Source organism: Carcharodon carcharias, chromosome 18 (genome assembly GCF_017639515.1).
Source record: "Carcharodon carcharias isolate sCarCar2 chromosome 18, sCarCar2.pri, whole genome shotgun sequence".
NCBI lineage: Eukaryota > Metazoa > Chordata > Chondrichthyes > Lamniformes > Lamnidae > Carcharodon > Carcharodon carcharias.
The window spans coordinates 108,385,852-108,404,678 of record NC_054484.1 but is presented as its reverse complement, the minus strand read 5'-3'; the positions used below and the strand labels follow the sequence as shown (position 1 = coordinate 108,404,678).

Sequence of the window (18,827 nt, the reverse complement as noted above, 5' to 3'; positions counted from 1 at the left end):
AGCTTCCCAATGTCACTGCGCTGCTGCATGTCGCCAAGTACAGTGGGTCTAGCTGTAAACATGCAGCAGATTGATCAGCAACACTTTATGGCAAAACAAAAACAGAATTCCCTGGAAAAACTCAGCAGGTCTGGCAGCATCGGCGGAGAAGAAAAGAGTTGACGTTTCGAGTCCTCATGACCCTTCAACTGCTTCTGCTGAAGGGCCATGAGGACTCGAAACATCAACTCTTTTCTTCTCCGCCGATGCTGCCAGACCTGCTGAGTTTTTCCAGGTAATTCTGTTTTTGTTTTGGATTTCCAGCATCCGCAGTTTTTTTGTTTTTAACACTTTATGGCATCTGTACATGGACCATCTACCTGGTAAATGGTTAAAAAAAGACTAACATTTGTATAATGCCTTTCATGATCTAAGGGCATCCCAAAGTATTTTACAGCCAATTAAGTACTTTTAAAGTGTAGTCACTATTGTAATGTAGGAAAAGTGTCAGCCAATTTGCACACAGCAGATTTCCACAAACAGCAACGAGATCATATCTTTGTGATGTTGATTGAGAGACAAATATTGGCCAGGATACCAGGAAAACTTTAAGATAAAAGCAAAAAACTGCAGATGCTGGAAATCCAAAACAAAAACAAAAACAAAAATAGCTGGAAAAACTCAGCAGGTCTGGCAGCATCTGCAGAGAGGAACACAGTTAATGTTTCGAGTCTGAATGACTCTTCATTAGAACTAAGGAAAAATAGAAAAGAGGTGAAATATATGCTGGTTTAAGGGGGGTGGTACACGTAGAGCTGGATAGAGGAAAAACTCCCCTGCTCTTCTTTGAAATAGTGCCAAGGACTTTTTGCATCCAGCTGAGAGAACAGATGGGGCCTTGGTTTAAAGTTAAAATAACAGCTTTTACAGTGCAGCACTCCTTCCATGTGTCAGCCTAGGTTTTTGTGGGGATTTTTTTCCCAAAAATATACTTTATTTATAAAATTTGTAAAGGTACATTGCATAACAGTTCAAATTGGACAGTATATAAAGTGCAAAACATATCAGCTTCTTTCAATATATTCTGAGGTGCCTCACTGCACTTCCAGTTACAGGTTACATTTACAATAATAATTTTATGTCAAACATACAGTGCGAGGACCTTATCCGGTTTCCATCCCCTCGGTATAATACGGTGGGAGGGCCTTAGACAGTGGCCTTTCTCCTTCAAGCCTTTGTGGCATCTGTCTTAAGTTATGGAGCAGACATGTGAGTTGCTCTTGCAGAGACCTAGCAAGGACACGATGGACCAAATGGCCTCCTTCTTTTCTGAAACCGTCTATGATTCTATTCCATAATTTGGAGTAACCTGCCCAGGGTAAGTAATAACATAATTTATTAGTTCTTGTTTTATACAGTAGATGCTTTCCTAACAGAATGAACTAACAGACAGATCCATTTGGAGTGAAGCTATTTACAACAGGCACTTTCAGACAGTATGGCTGAAGTCATATCAAATAACACAGGAGCTTTGAATACATTCACAAACAAACTCACTGATTTCCTTTGAACAGCTTTTGTTGCCAATCTCTCAAGCACATGGGCAAGCACCTTCTCACAAGGCAACATTACCTCTATCATATAATGGAATTATAAGCATCTTACCTACACCTCTGACATCACAAAACTGACTACATTTGCTAAGTACGTCATTGCTGATAAAGCACTTTGGCAGGTTCTGAGGTTGGGAAAAGCACTTTATAACTGTAAATTCTTTCTCTAATCTTTATACATTGTTTTTATTTCCATCCCTGTTAATCAAAACCTTAACTAAGCACTACATCAGATGGATCCAATCCATTACCCTGCAAACTCTTTGAAATACAAAGACTAATTCCCCGGTAGGCTCTCATCACACTATTCCACACCCAAGCTGGTTGTATAATAAGCCAACCTTGCCTTGTTCACACTGTCTTCCTGGAATCTGCCCAGTTATCCTGCTGTCTTCTGGGAGATCTGACAAGCTACCCCCTCACATAGGCTTCAGTATTTCCTTAAATGCGTTCCTTCCCTTTGATCTCTCCATTGTTTTAACCAATCTCTTCAGACATGCTTTCTTCCCAGAACTGATTAAATTGTTCTTTACTTTAGCTCTTAGACTTCTGAAAACAGACTTAAAAACAAAAAAACTGCGGATGCTGGAAATCCAAAACAAAAACAGAATTACCTGGAAAAACTCAGCAGGTCTGGCGGAGAAGAACCTGCTGAGTTTTTCCAGGTAATTCTGTTTTTGTTTTGAAAACAGACTTACCCTATCTTTACCTCACTTCCTTACACCTTTTTACAACCTGCATATATCCTCCTTTGAGCTAAAACAACTCAATTCAAACTATTCCTGTTATCGCTTCATGTAAAATATTGACTGAAGTTCCTCTTGGTTCACTAACATATCAAAACCACTTATTACTGTTGACTTTAGACCCTTGCCATCACTCTAACTCTTAATCCAAGCCTGATTTCCAGTACGTAAGAAAATAGTATTACCAGAAGAAAAATATTACAATTTATTGTTTTCTTGACATACCAGAGAAGAAAGAGCCCTGCAAAATGACAAATAAAAATACTGGTTAATTGTACAAGGGACATTAAAAATGAAATGAGAAAATCTGGTTAAAGTATAAACTTTACATTCCAAAAAGCTGGAGTCAGAAACTTGACAAAGCACTCCAAACAAAACTGGAAAAGCATTACTATCTATGGAGGGACATGGTGTAACAGATTTAATGGAAGTATGTCTTAAATTTGGACAGGGCTTAGAACCTTAATGGAGGAGAAATTGAGGCCTGTGGAAAGGGGTGTAGTGCTCTGTAAATCGCAAGGAAGGACTTACTGTTCCATTCCCACTGTCCCTGTGGCTATCATCATTTTAATAGGGTCCATACTTGGTGGTCCTGGTGGTCATTTGAGCACTTTTAAGTATGTATTTAAATTGGACGCCTATGCCATCAGTAGGAGCCCAATGCCACTTTAAGTTGCCACCAGGCAGAGCATGTGCCATGCTGGTGGCCTGGCAGAAGGGGAACCCAAAAGAAAGTATTTATTTACTTTTGTGGGAGAAGAGGAGCAAGAGTACTCCTCCAGGCTCCACAAGGTTAAACTGGGTTGCTGTCATGATAGGTGTGCCCCTAGCAAGGAAGCACTCCCAACTTACTTATAGCCGAATCTGGAGACCTGCTGGGTCACATGATATTACAGCGGCTTGGAACCCTGTGGGCTGCCCTGGAATGCTCAATTTCGACCACTAGCCCTAATTCAAAGAGGTTGGACCATCAAAATGGACTGGGCCTCCCACCGACATGTTTTGAATACTGCACAAAAGGAGCATCTATCCCAAAATTCCTGGTTAGAACATTTTCAAGCGAGATATGGACAGAATTGGGATGATGATTTTGAGGGATTTTATCACAGTATTGAATGTGAGGATGTAAGAGGAGGTTTTTTTTAAAGACAGACATAATGGACAGGATTTCAAATCCTGATGGGAATCCTGACATCGAGATGACTTCAGGGTCCTGATCCTGCACAAACGTTGAAATGTTTGCACTTTTGTTATGGAATGCACTTAATTGGCCAGGAGTCACATTCACCACCCAATTCGTGGGGGCAGATGTGGGAAGGGGGTGGGACCAAGCCAGAAACAGGATACAATTTAAACACTAAGCCAAAGAAGGAGAGAAAAAGAAGGGTGGCGATAAAACAGACTGCACTTGAAATGTTCACCTGAGCTTTATTTCTAATAGACTTACCAGCGTGCTAGCAGACCTTTATGTTTTTATTTTGGTCTATATTGAATCCTATCTCTCCAGTGAACCATGGCGATTTGCTGTTGCTAACAATTCTGCTGCTGACATTGTGAGGGCCATCTCACAGTCTTCTCTCTTCAACGCTACCCTTTGCCTCATTGTAGGTTGCTCCCTGCTATATCACTGCCTTCTGCTCCATGCTTTGGTTCTGATGGTGCATTGAATCCAACTCATGAAATGAAAATCCAAGCATACCCCACTGGATGAATTGACAACAAGCTTGTGCCTCTTCTAGCTTCCCTTGGCACATTCCAAAATCTGAGCCTGTCAATTTTGCGTCAGGAAACTGGCATGCTGACCTGGGGGTTCAACTAACTGCCCATCTCTGACCTCCCTCAAACAACCGAACAATCTAAAATCCTCCCAGATATGTGTAAAGTTAACCAATGGGATGTAAAATGGTGCCATTTTTGGTGTGTATTACAGGTCACCAAACAAAGGAGATTAAATAGAGGTCAAAATCAGCAGACAGTTCAAGGTAAAGGTTGCTGTCTAAGGCCGGCTTTAGCCACAGTACACTGAGGGGCTAGAAACTTTGTAGAACCCCCTCAGGCTGTATGCCTAACATTGAATATGAATACAAGAGTATTGAGATTGTACTGAGGCACCTCAGAGAGGAACGTGCTGTGTGAAGGGAAGTTGAATTGAATTGCACTTTTTGTAACTTTTCAATTTGAAATGTTTTGCCCCCCCCAGGTTGAATGCCTGACATGAAATGTATATTGTAAACGGCAAAGGAATTTCAAGTATATACAGGCACCTAGGAGTGGAACACAGTGTATGGAGATAAATTGAGTTTTATGGCACTTTCTGTAAATTTCAAATTGAAATGCTTTGTAATGCATTTTTATAAATTTTATGAATGATGTATAATTTTGGAAAAAGAATGAGAACAACATGGCAATAGAATTGGGTTATTTTAACAATTCCAGGATGAACTGGACTAAAGCTATTGGATATAGTTGAGATGGAGCATATTTCCCTTTAAATGCATCCTAGACTGTTCCTTAGATCATTGTTTGTAGCCCAACAAAAAAAAAAATTGCCTAATTTAATTCTGGGGAAAAAAGGTCTACTATAAATAATTAATGTGATGATAAGATGCAGGCTCAGTGTCAGAATAGAAAAAAACAAAGGATTCAAAGATAAACCTGCAGGACCTAAACAGACAAAGTCCAGTGAGATACCAAGGGATTTGGTCCAAACTAACTGGGGAAAAAAATTAGCAAACTTGTTGACAGTTCAGCAGTGGGAAATCTTCAAATTTAAGATGGACAGAGTACAAAACAAACAAATTCCTATAAGGTAAAAAAAAGAGGTGCATTAAAGAAGGATAGAAAGATTAAAACTGACCTGAAACTTAAAGGAAGAATATGATTAAAATTATTGTAATAATGCTAAAGGAATGAGTGGGCAAGATTGAAAGTGAGGAAGCGAGAGGAAAGTTAGAAGGACTAAAAGGAAATATGAAGAGGTTAACAGCTATTATCACATAATATGGATTTTCATAAGCATATTAAACAGTAAAAGAATAGTTAAAGCAGGATAACATAGTAATAGTTTCAGGCAGAAGAAAATAGTTCAACCACCCCACCCTGTGCACTGTACTTTCTAGTGCATTTCAAATAACCCTGAATCCCGGTCGTGCTCTGCAATGAATGTAGGAGACTAACTGAGAAAGATGAAAGTACAGCAGGGATATTAAAGTTAAAAAAATAAAGATTTGGATCCATGTTTTTCAAGCAACTTTACAAGTGTGCATGGAAGTGAAGTGCACGTGGAACAATTATTAAAGATAGCCGTAGAAAAAGATTGAATAGTGCTGCCTCGAAGACTTCATAACCAACTTCTCCTGTGAGGAGTCAAGATCTGCACATACTGAGGCCCATCAGACTAATTCTGCAGGTTTGTAAACTGTCAGTAAAGTGCCGCTCCTTGACTGTAAAATTGAGGAGTTGGCCCTTCTGGCTCTCATTTGAGAATTCAGTTGGCAACACTGCTTTTTAATTAAACAATACACAACTAGTTTTATGCCAGACATATAAAGACATGATGATAATGGCCACCTGTGATGTTTGGACAGCATTGTCTCTATGGGACTAAGATAATTAGATTATGATGACCTGGATGAATGTTAATTGTTCAATGCACTTTACACATGGCTGATAATCAAATCTATTAGCAAGAAGGAGAATGGCAAAAGCTGAAAATGCGAAACTAAAACAGGAAATGCTGAAATAGACAGCAGGCAAGTCAGCATTTGTTAAAAGTGATAGGTTATGTTTACTGCATGTATCCTTCCTTGGGACTTTATAATTTCTAACAAGCAGTCCTAACAGTATTAGTGGACTTTAATTCTTTCCAACATACTTGAATCATGGTCTCACAAAGCACATTTTATAGAATGTAGTCGAAGACAGTATTTTGAGAGTTGTATCTTTCTTGACCTAATTAGTTTTAAACTGCAAAATGCACAGCACAAATCCATCAAAAAAAGTACTTAATTTCAACTGAAAATAAGTATCCTTTTATTAAAAAAAGCTATCCAGGTGCCCAATGTGTGAACATTAGAAATTCCTGGATTATGCAGATGGCAGTTGTCATAAAAACAAAAAAACTGCGGATGCTGGAAATCCAAAACAAAAACAGAATTACCTGGAAAAACTCAGCAGGTCTGGCAGCATCGGCGGACCCTTAAGGGTCATGAGGACTCGAAACGTCAACTCTTTTCTTCTCCGCCGATGCTGCCAGACCTGCTGAGTTTTTCCAGGTAATTCTGTTTTTGTTTTGGCAGTTGTCATTGTTCATTCATGCGAAATGCAAACATCTCCCATTATTAATACCAGAACTGAAAGGTTCTAACTATTAGGGATTAAGATTGAACTGGCTGGGACTCTCTTTAGAAAAAAGAAGCTGAGGGGTGATCTATTGGAGGTCTTCAAAATTATGAAGAGATTTGACAGGGTAGATGGAGGGAAGATGGGATCCACTTTTAGGGAGTCGAAAAACAGAAATGTAAGATAGTCACCAATACATCCAATGGGGAATTCAGAAAAAACTTCTTTACCTATAGATAATGTGGAACTCGCTACCACATGGAGTAGTTGAGGCGAACAGTATATTTAAGTACATGAGGGAGAAAAGTATAGAAGGATATGCAGATAAGATGAGATAAAGTAGGGTAGGAGAAGGCTTGTATACTGCATAAACACTGGCATGGACCAGTTGGGCTGAATGTTTGATTGACCATTATCTACCTATGGGTTGTTCAGTTTACAACAACAGCAATTTACATTTATATAGCACCTTGAATGAATTAAAACGTCCCAAGGCTCTTGAGGGTTATGAAGCAAAATTAGATACTGAGCTATGTAAGGCAATATTGAGGCAGATGGCTAAAGAGTCATAGAGTCATTGAGGTCTACAGCTCAGAAAAAGGCCTTTCAGCCCATCGAGTTTGTACCGGTCAAACAAGTACCTAACTATTCTAATTCCATTTTCCAGCACTAGGCCCATAGCCTTGTATGCCATGGCATCGCAAGTGCACATCCAAATACTTCTTAAATGTTATGAGGGGTTCTGCCTCTACCACTCTTTCAGGCAGTGAGTTCCAGATTCCCACCAACCTCTGGGTAAAAAAATTCTTCCTCACACCCCCTCTAAACCTCCTGCCCCTTACCTTAAATCTATGCCCCCTGGATCCCTCCACCAAGGGGAGAAGTCCCTTCCTGCCTACCCTATCTATGCCCCTCATAATTTTATACACCTCAATCATGTCCCCCCTCAATCTCCTCTGCTCCAGGGAAAATAACCCCAGTCTATCCAATCTCCCCTCATAACTAAAACTCTCCAGCCCAGGCAACATCCTGGTAAATCTCCTCTGCACTCTCTCTAGTGCAATCACATCCTTCCTATAATGCAGATAGATAGGTTTTAAGGAAGAAAGAGAGACTGAGAGATGGAAAGGTTTAGGGCAGGAATTCCAGAGCCAGCCTAAGCTAAATACAGCAGGCTTGGTAATATCTCTAGTTCACCTAGCTGTTTAGCTCCATTTTGTAGCAGTGAGATGGAACTCCATTCAAGTTAAATATCTATGTCATGGTCAGCTGAGGTAAAAAGAATTTTGAAATGTGGTTCTTTCAGACTCAAAAAAGGGTTTAACTATGAATGAAAGTCAAATATTTAAAGCTGCTGATTTATTTTGCTTCCATTATATTGAAGTCTTACAATAAGAATTTCCATGCCTATCTGGAAGAGTGGGAATTTAAGATGGGCAACCCCTAGTATTTTCAGTGAATATCTCAGTGGTACAAGGGTAGATTGTTAACTGAGACATGTTATTACAGCCACTTCATGGCCCACGTTAAATTTAATTTGATAGGAGACTGGGCCTGCCTCTGGAAGTTGTTTTGTGAATATGAATAAAGAAGCTTAAATCATTGAGGCATCATCATCAATTAATACTGTACACATTGCTTCAGTTGTCTGATGGCTCACTGGAAAATGCATTTGGCATTAATTTAAAATGGCTGTTTCAAATCAAGACAGTAACTTTTCTGCATGTTACAAAGAGATAAATTACTGATATCTTAAAAATAATATCAGAGTTAATTAGTGCCAATGACATCTACAAGGCCCTATTTTGTACAGTTAGTCTATTACTTTAAATAAAAGCAGAAAATGTCAGAAATAATACTAGCCTCAGCTGATCAGGCAGCATCTGTGGAGAGAGGAGAAACAGAGTTAATACTTCAGCTCAAGAACCTTTGATCAGACCCAGCCTATAAATCTATTATTTTGTTTGGAACAGTTGCAGCAGTGTTTTCTTGCCCCATTAGTTTTTTGTTTGTCTTAGTTAGATCCTGGCTTTTGAAAAACAAGAGAGTGTACCCTCTGTGTTAATGACTGTGGGGCCAGGTGTGTCTGTCAGTACTAATAGAATATTGTGTTCCAAATTCAAATCCTGTCATGTCATGCTTTTTGACCAGGAGAAAAATATTTATGAAACGATTATGCTCATCTGGATATTGTATATATATTGGGGGTTTTTTTGTCAGTTTTAGGTAGTTAGTGAGGAGCTTCCAGTCATTTTTGATTTTCTTTTGTCTGAGCTACCACACTTAAGCCCTGATTCTGTAACTCTGCTGCCTATGAGCACAGTTTGCACTGTGAGTGTGGGATTGAAAAATTACCTCAAACACTTTTTTATGTTTCTTGCAGCAGATACAATCCCATTCTTTGGTGTTTAGCTCAATGTCTCCAAGTTGTTTAGATTTATCCACATAGTTTGTTGTGTCTTATGAATATATCTTAATGAATGAGAAATAGATTGTGTAGATTTTAATTTTTGTTAATCCTCCAGTGTCCATTTGATTGAATTTAATCTTGATTTTTTTAAAATCTTCTCCCCTTTCCCCTGCCTTCTCTCCTGAAGGCACTGTCATGAAGCTATTAAAATATATAATATTATTGGAAAAATATTTTCATTTTAAAATAGGGGTTTCGTCTGTGAGTTTGTCTTAATTGGAAAAAAGCCAGGGTCTGGGTGCTTTGATGTGTAGTAGTTTTGATATGTAAGAGAGATCGAGTGTATTTGCATTTTTTTGAATAGAGCATTCAAAAAGTGGGGTGAGAACTACCACCAAGCGAGCAGGTACCAAGCAATAGATGTTTATATTACTACTAAAATTGATACTATGTAAAGTGTTTTATTGTTAAAAGAGGTGGGGCAGAATTTTGCCCTGGGTTGGCGGGTGGGCCCCACCGGCTCGGCGGTGAGCAGGCAGCCAAACTCCGCCAGCGAAGTGGGCCCCGCCGCCGTTTTAAGTGGGCGGGCCAATTAAGGCCTGCCCAACAGGAAGCGCTATGCCGGGGTGGGGGTGGGTGGGGAGGGATTCCCCATCTATCAAGAAAAAGTGCCTTCCTATCCATCCTATCTATGCCCCTCACAATCTCATCCACCTATATCAGGTCCCCTCTCGACCTTTGCTGCTCCAAGGAAAACAACGCCAGCCTATCCAATCTTTCCTCATAGCTCAGACCCTCCAGCCCAGGCAGCATCCTGGTAAATCTCCTCTGCACCCTCTCCAGGGCAATCACATCCTTCCTATAATGTGGTGACCAGAACTGCACACAGTACTCCAATTGTGGCCTAACCAACATTTTACACAGTTCCAGCATAACCTCCCTGCTCTTGTATTCCATGCCTCAGCTAATAAAAGCAAGTATCCCATATGCCTTCTTAACCACCTTATCTACCTGTCCTGCTACCTTCAGGGATCTATGGATATGCACACCAAGGTCCCTCTGATCTTCAGTACTTTCCAGGGTCCTACCATTCATAGTGTAATCCCTTGCCTTGTTAGCCCTCCCCAAGTGCTTTACCGCACACTTTTCCAGGCTGAATTCGATTTTCCACTGCTCTGCCCACCTGACCAGTCCATTGATATCCTCCTACAGTTTACGGCTACCCTCCTCCCTATTTACCACTCTACCAATTTTTCTGTCATCTGCAAACTTCTTGATCATACCCCCTACATTTAAGTCCAAATCAATTTAAGTCCACCACAAACAGCAAGGGCCCCAGCACCGAGCCCTGTGGAATCCCACTGGAAACAGACTTCCAGTCACAGAAACATCCCTCTACCATCACCCTCTGCTTCCTGCCTCTCAGCCAATTTTGGACCCATTGTGCCACTTTGCCTTGGACCCCATGGGTTCTTACTTTTTTGACCAGTCTGCCATGAGGAACCTTATCAAAAGCCTTGCTAAAGTCTATGTGGACCACATCAAATGCTAATCAATACGGTAACCCGTCCAACTTGTATAGGTCCCACCTCCCCCAGAAATGGTCCCGATGCCCCAGGAATCTAAAGGTAGCTTTCCTGCACCATCTCTCCAGCCACGTATTCATCTGCTCTATCCCTTTGTTCCTATACTCACTACTGCGTGGCACCGGGAGTAATCTGGAGATTACTACACCTTTGAAGTCCTGCTTTTCAATTTCCTACCTAACTCCCTAAAGTCTGCTTGAAGGACCTCATTCTTCTTTCTTTCTATGTCATTGGTCTCAACACGGACTGGCTGTTCACCCCCCCCCCCCGCCTTCAGCCGTTCTGTGACATCCTTGATCCTGGCACCCAGGAGGCAACATAGCATCCTGGAGTCACATCTATGGCCACAGACGTGCCTGTCTACTCCCCTTACTAATGAGTCCCCTACTACCCTTGCCCCTCCACACTTCTTCCTCCCCCCCTGAGCAGCTGGGCCACCCACCGTGTCAAGGCCTTGGCTCTGGTTGGCCTCCAGAGAGAAACCGTCACCATCACCGTTTTCCAAGACTGAAAAATGGTTTGCAAGCGAGATGCATTCAGGGGACTCCCTCAATACCTACCTAGTTCCCTTCTTCAGTCTGGCGGTCACCCATCCCCTCTCTGCTTGCACTTCCTTAAGCTGCAGGGTGACTACGTCCTGAAGCGTGCTGTCCATGAACCTCTCGGCCTTGTGAATGCACCGAAGTGCCCCCGGCTGCTGCTCAAGCTCCAAAGCCTGGAGCGCGAGTTGCTCCAGTCGGAGGCACCTCCTGCACACGTGGTCATCCAGACAGTCAGGAGCTTCTAGGATTTCCCGCATTGCACAGGACTGAGTTCCCAAGACATATCTTAAATAAATAGAAAATAGACCCCTCCTTTTACTTTACCCTTACACCTACCTGAGTATAGATTAGATACTAGATCCTCTAGGTACTGCTGACTGTCTGTCCCAGGGTCCTCGTCTTGCACTCTCCTGGCTAGTTATCTGTTTAGTTGTAAAGAGACTGAGATTCTTTTGAACTCCAAATCTCCCTTCATTTATCTGAAAATGCAAATTTCCTTCACACCTTACATGCTAAGCCAGCATCTATGTTTACTCATAAGCATGTCAAGCACCTAGGTTCTTTTGATGAGTTAAAGGTTGCAGTTGACTGGACACCAATGTAATTACATCACACATAGACAGACCCAACTATACTTACCCACCATAAACCTACTTCACAATAAACCAGAAAAATATTATGAAAATTATTATGCTTTCATGACAACCATATTCACAGGCACTGCATTCCAGATTCTAACAACTTGCTGTGTCAGAAAGATTTTCCTCATGTCGCCATTGCTTCTTTTATCAATCAGATTAAGTCCGTGTGACTGGTTCTTGACCCTTCTACCAATGGAAACAGTTTCTCTCTATCTATTCTGTCTAGACCCCTGTTATGACTGAGCAGTTGCTAAAGCTGAGTTATTTAAAAACCCCAAAGGGAAACTTTAAACACTGTCATAACCTAGAAGTTTAAGTGTTGTGTTTGAGATGTGACTCTAAATTCAGGAATCAGACCACCAGTTCTCAAGGTTTTACATGAAACTAAATGAAACATTTTATTAATTTACACAGGTTAAAATATATATACACATGGCTACAAATTACTACTATCATAACTTTTAACAAATTCCCAAACTAATCTCCATTAAGGCAACAGCAACCCATAGACTTAACCAAACACCAAGCAAAGCATTTTCACCTTATGAGTTCAAAAGAGGTTCTTTTCACTTTGGTTCCTGTGGAGACAGTTGGAGGCTTACAGCTGCTTTTGATCTCACATTGCCTCTGCCCTGCGCACACAAAACTGCTGAAGTTATACTGAGCACAGCCCATTGAATATAAATTCTCATTGTATCACCAACCTCTGAACTAAACCTTTCTAACAATAAAACCCCTCTCATAGTACCAATTTGATTAGTAATATAAACATATTTGCTTGGTACCTGCTAGATAGGTGTCAGTTTTCACCCCACTTGAATGCTTTATTCAAAAATGCAAATACACTCTGTCTTCCATCTCACAATTAGGACGCATCAAAGCACCCAGACGAGCTGACTTTAATGCAGTTAAGATGCACCCACAGACAAAACCTCTATTTCCTAGTATTATATACATTAACAGCTTCATGACACCTGCCATGATTTTGAACACCTCCGTCAAATCTCCTCCCAGTCTTCTCTGGGGAGAACAGCCCCACCTTCGCCAATCTATTCACGTAACTGAAGTCCCTTATCCTTGGAACCATTCTTGCGAATCTTTTCTGTACCCGCCCTCCTTTCCTGAACGTGGTGCCCAGAATTGGACACGAGTACTCCAGTTGGGACCGAACCGGTGCTTTATAACCAAAGCAAAATACTGTGGAACGAAAACAAAACTACCTGGGGGACCTCAGCAGGTCCGGCAGCATCTGTGGAGAGGGCCAGAGTTAACGTGCCGAGTCCGTGTGACCCTTGGTCAGGACTAAGGAAAAACACAAGAGGTGAAATGTCTATTTTTACTTATTTGTGTTGGAGAGTCACATGGACTCGGAATGTTAAGTGTGTCTGTGTCTCACTCTGTGCAGACGCTGATGGACCTGCCGGGGGTTCCCCAGCAGCAGCTGCAGGATTTTGCTGTCGCAGCATTGTTTGGTGAAGCTGACAAGTCATGTTTGTGTCCAGCTGGGTGTGCGCGCGCGTGCGCAGAGGCTGCCCATCACGTGATTCCCGGGGGGGGGGCGGGGCGCGTATCAGCTGACACAGGGTCACGTGGCCAGATGACGCAGTTTCCGGTGTCTGGAGGCCCGGATGTGGGGGACGGTGGTGGGGTGGTGGTGTCGATGGAGCCGGGAAAAAGCGCCGTCAGCGCGAGCGGTAAGTGTCCGGGGCCGGGGGAGAGGCCGAGGCCGGGGTCGGGGCCGCAGGTCCTCAGGGCCCCGCCCTAACTGGGCGGCCGCCTCTCTCTCTCTCTCTCTGTCGCTGCGCATTTATTATTCACACAGGCCGGATAATTTCTCCCGGCTGGTGCCACAGCGTCTACTGTCCGCCTGAGGGGGGGAGCAGCACCGGGGCCCGGAGGGAGGGAGGGAGCAGCACCGGGGCCCGGAGGGAGGGAGAGAGGGAGCAGCACCGGGGCTCTGAGGGAGGGAGGGAGCAGCACCGGGGCCCGGAGGGAGGGAGGGAGCAGCACCGGGGCCCGGAGGGAGGGAGGGAGGGAGCAGCACCGGGGCCCTGAGGGAGGGAGGGAGCAGCACCGGGGCCCTGAGGGAGGGAGGGAGGGAGCAGCACCGGGGCCCGGAGGGAGGGAGGGAGCAGCACCGGGGCCCGGAGGGAGGGAGGGAGCAGCACCGGGGCCCTGAGGGAGGGAGGGAGGGAGCAGCACCGGGGCCCGGAGGGAGGGAGGGAGGGAGCAGCACCGGGGCCCTGAGGGAGGGAGGGAGGGAGCAGCACCGGGGCCCGGAGGGAGGGAGGGAGCAGCACCGGGGCCCGGAGGGAGGGAGGGAGGGAGCAGCACCGGGGCCCTGAGGGAGGGAGCAGCACCGGGGCTCTGAGGGAGGGAGCAGCAACGGGGCTCTGAGGGAGGGAGCAGCACCGGGGCCCTGAGGGAGGGAGGGAGCAGCACCGGGGCCCTGAGGGAGGGAGGGAGGGAGCAGCACCGGGGCCCGGAGGGAGGGAGGGAGCAGCACCGGGGCCCTGAGGGAGGGAGGGAGCAGCACCGGGGCCCTGAGGGAGGGAGGGAGCAGCACCGGGGCCCTGAGGGAGGGAGGGAGCAGCACCGGGGCCCTGAGGGAGGGAGCAGCACCGGGGCTCTGAGGGAGGGAGGGAGCAGCACCGGGGCCCTGAGGGAGGGAGCAGCACCGGGGCCCTGAGGGAGGGAGCAGCACCGGGGCCCTGAGGGAGGGAGCAGCACCGGGGCTCTGAGGGAGGGAGGGAGCAGCACCGGGGCCCTGAGGGAGGGAGGAGCACCGGGGCCCTGAGGGAGGGAGCAGCACCGGGGCCCTGAGGGAGGGAGGGAGCAGCACCGGGGCTCTGAGGGAGGGAGGGAGCAGCACCGGGGCCCTGAGGGAGGGAGCAGCACCGGGGCCCTGAGGGAGGGAGCAGCACCGGGGCCCTGAGGGAGGGAGCAGCACCGGGGCCCTGAGGGGGGGAGCAGCACCGGGGCCCTGAGGGAGGGAGCAGCACCGGGGCCCTGAGGGGGGGAGCAGCACCGGGGCCCTGAGGGAGGGAGCAGCACCGGGGCCCTGAGGGAGGGAGCAGCACCGGGGCCCTGAGGGGGGGAGCAGCACCGGGGCCCGGAGGGAGGGAGCAGCGCCGGGGCCCGGAGGGAGGGAGGGAGCAGCACCGGGGCCCTGAGGGAGGGAGGGAGCAGCACCGGGGCCCTGAGGGAGGGAGGGAGCAGCACCGGGGCCCTGAGGGAGGGAGGGAGCAGCACCGGGGCCCTGAGGGAGGGAGGGAGCAGCACCGGGGCCCTGAGGGAGCAGCACCGGGGCCCTGAGGGAGCAGCACCGGGGCCCTGAGGGAGGGAGGGAGCAGCACCGGGGCCCTGAGGGAGCAGCACCGGGGCCCGGAGGGAGCAGCACCGGGGCCCCTGAGGGAGCAGCACCGGGGCCCTGAGGGAGCAGCACCGGGGCCCTGAGGGAGCAGCACCGGGGCCCTGAGGGAGCAGCACCGGGGCCCGGAGGGAGCAGCACCGGGGCCCGGAGGGAGCAGCACCGGGGCCCGGAGGGAGGAGCACCGGGGCCCGGAGGGAGGAGCACCGGGGCCCGGAGGGAGGAGCACCGGGGCCCGGAGGGAGGAGCACCGGGGCCCGGAGGGAGGAGCACCGGGGCCCGGAGGGAGGAGCACCGGGGCCCGGAGGGAGGGAGGGTGGGTGCAGCACCGGGGCCCTGAGGGAGGGAGGGAGGGTGGGTGTAGCATTGGGGCTCTCAGTGATGGTTATCATGGCGCTGACAGGGCTGATCCACCTCGTGTGTTTTGAGTGGAGAACCTTGATTGGAAATCAGGCATTTGCACCCCCCTTACCCCCCCGTACCCACCCTCCAACCCTCCAACCCCCCCCGCTCCATCCTACCCACGCCCCCAAACCACTCATCCCACCCCACCTGCCCCAAACACCACCACCCCCCACCCCCCCCAGTTAAAATACTTGGGCCCCTGCCAGTTCCTTTGTTGTTGCTAATTGGGCAGTTGTCAGTGTAGTTAAAATGCAATCCGGCCTGGGATCAGTCACTGGTGTCTGTTTGTTGTGATTTTACCTTCTCCCCGTGAGACTGTGATATCGTTAATGTGGCTGCCACCCTAGCTGGAATTCTGCCAAAGGGCAGATGAGCTACAGGCTGGAAGCATTCAGCAATGTCAGTTGGGGAAAGGGAGAAAGATGTTGCTGTTTCACAGCCTCTCTAGCCAAACTTTAAAACTCTTCAGACTGAAATGCTAAAAAGCAAAAGGATATAATGAGAGATTGGAGCCTAAGATAAAAGCAAAATACTGCGGATGCTGGAAATCAAACCAAAGCAGGAAATGCTGGGAAAACTCAGCAGGTCCAACAGCATCGGCTCTGAAGAAGTCATATGGACTCAATGTTAACCCTGTCTTTCTCTCCACAGCTACTGTTAAACCGGCTGAGTTTTTCCAGCATTTTCTGTTTTTGTAATGGGAGATTAGACTTGATCCGGTTATTAATAGTGTTGCCTAGTTCATTTTCAGGCAAATTATGCTTATATATTAGTATGTACTGAAACTCATTACAGTACTTGGAAGCAGTATACAAAGTATTCATTGCCATACTTGGTTGTCAAAGGCTGCTTTCAAGAATTGTTAGTTTTTTTTTGTTACCAAATGCATCATTTGACTTTGTGTGAAGGGCAAATTGAGTTGGTTTCCAGCAACATATTAGCTCTAGCATGCTGTTCGGTGTTCAGGATGCTCAGAGTGTTGCAGAGCACCATATGTCACTAAAGCAGTTGTGCATTCAAGTTGATTCATACACCTGCAAGGTATGCTCAAATAACCAACCAATTGTTTTGGATACTGTGGAGGCAAGAAAGGTAACAGCAGCTTGCATTTTGCAAAGTGGCCTTAACATAGAAAAATGTCCCTAGGCACTTGGCAGGCATTACTGGGCAAAATGGATTGTGAGCCAAAGGGGTAGGTAATTGTGGCCAGCAAAAATTGGTCATGTGATGGGTTTTGAGGAGAAATGGAAGGATTTAGGGAGGGGATTGTAGAATGTGAGCCTCAAGCTGAAAGAAGTGGTGGCGTACACAAAAGTCAGAGTCACAATTATGGGAGGGTTGCAGGTCTGGAGGAGGTCATGGGGTTAAGCACTCTGCTCGGTCAAATAAGATACTAGTGTAGTGAGCACTCTGGATTCGTCTAGGGGCTCGATGACAATCGTTTTTTCCTAATGTTTAACTGGTCATTCACCATTGGAAGTTGAACAAGCAGTCTTGTCCAAATGAGTCCAGGTGGAGAGATAGTGGGGAGGTAGAGCTGAGTATCCTTAGTGGAAATGTAGAAGCCAGATATGCTCAAGTTTGTGCTGCTTTGTCATAAGTGAAATAGATGCCAAATCAGAGGGTTAACATAGATAGGATAGAGTAAAGGGTTTTGACACGTGGGCATCAAATCTCTACATGAGGAAGTGACAAAAAAAAGCAAAAGCTGTCAGAGTCCCAGAGGACATTAGGCTGCTCCCATCAGAGAGAGATGACTGATGGTGAGTTTAACCCAAGAATCACCACACCCCAGGTGAGATTGAGAAGGCGGTACAGGAATTGAACCCGTGCTGTTGGCGCCACTCTGCATCACATACCAGCCATCCAGCCAACTGAGCTAACTGACCCCCTGAGATGTGGTTATGTATATCAGTGGCTGCTGAAGTATTATGGTGAATTGAAAGCCAAAGGCCAGACAGATGTGACTTAGAAAGTCCAATTATAAGTGACTGAGGAGGAGGGTTTATTACCACAGGGTTAGCACAAAAGGGAGAAGAGAGCAATGAAATCAGAGGAGAGGTCAAGGGAAGACTAAAATGAAGATTGAAATCACGATGCATTTGGAGTTTATCAGTGTAGTTTGAGGATTCCTGTTTCGGGATAAGGCTTGGGTTGTTTGATGGTTGGGGGGGTGGGGGTGGGGTTGCGCTTGACAAGTGTTTTGAAGGAGTGGTGAAAGTGCTCAAAGGAGAACCACCAGAAGCTCTGAGGGAGGCACAAGGTGTGATTCAGTGACTAGGACTAATCTTAACCTGCCCACCCACAGGATTGGTAAGGTGGACGGGTGGGTGTTCTCACCTGTGAGCTAAATCTCAGTTAAAGTCATAATCAATGCAATAACCCACAATAAGTTTGGTCAGAAGCGAATGAATATTCTGGTGGGAAGTATGGAGAGGAGATGGTGATTTGTCCACTGGGAGATCTAAGGCAACAATGGTGGTTAGAGTAGGTTGGTTGGGGTAAAGGTTTCGAGTTTTGTTTCTTGCAGCTGTACTGGGCAGAAATGTTAGCTACAAAGAAACATGGGGTATTGCTGCCCATGGGTCCTTCATGAAAGACTGAGGGGCATGAGGATAGTAGTGGATTTATAATCTGGGTTCAAATCTTGAACAGCTGCAGGAGATTTTGAAAGCAGAGGATTAGTGGTGAAGGGGACGAGGGTTAATTATCTGGGAGGGAGAAGAAATGGCAGGTCTGGATGATGGAAAAGAGTGCGGAGAAAAAGAAAGCTTGCATTTATGCAACACCTTTTGTAGCTTAGGATGTCTGTGCTTTACAACCAATGAAATACTTTTAATATGTAACTACGATTGTAGGATATGTGATAGCCAGGTCCCAGGAATTGCAGTGAGGTTATAACCATTTAGGCTGTTAAGAGGCTGAGAGGCAAAGAAGTGGAATAACAGAAGTAATGGACTCTGGTCTGGAGCGGCATATACATGTGAATGTTACAGAATTCAGGTTTCATAGAAAATATTGTCTGCACTAAATCTCTCTGTGAAAAGAATCTCCGATAAGCTGGTCAGAAGTATAACTATATACCGTTAAGGGTTGATTGCGCATTAAGGTTTGATAGGTAAGTCTCAAGGCAGATTGTGACATAGTCCAGAAATGGAGCAATTGCTAAGAACTTAGCACAGTCAGAGCAGTAG

The 18,827-nt window shown here is 45.9% G+C and overlaps 1 protein-coding gene across 2 annotated transcripts in view; it reads left to right on the top strand.

Annotated features, from left to right (window-relative positions):
* Positions 1 to 18,827, top strand: part of rab9a (RAB9A, member RAS oncogene family) — a 51,425-nt gene that overhangs the window by 20,277 nt on the left and 12,321 nt on the right. Inside the window, exon 1 of one of the 2 annotated variants that reach the window (XM_041212024.1) lies at positions 13,445 to 13,552. The exons of the other annotated variant lie outside the window; for it this stretch is intronic. The gene's annotated coding sequence lies outside the window, so the exon portion shown is untranslated. Of the gene's footprint in view, positions 1 to 13,444; positions 13,553 to 18,827 lie in introns of those variants that run through there. 2 annotated transcript variants of the gene reach the window in all.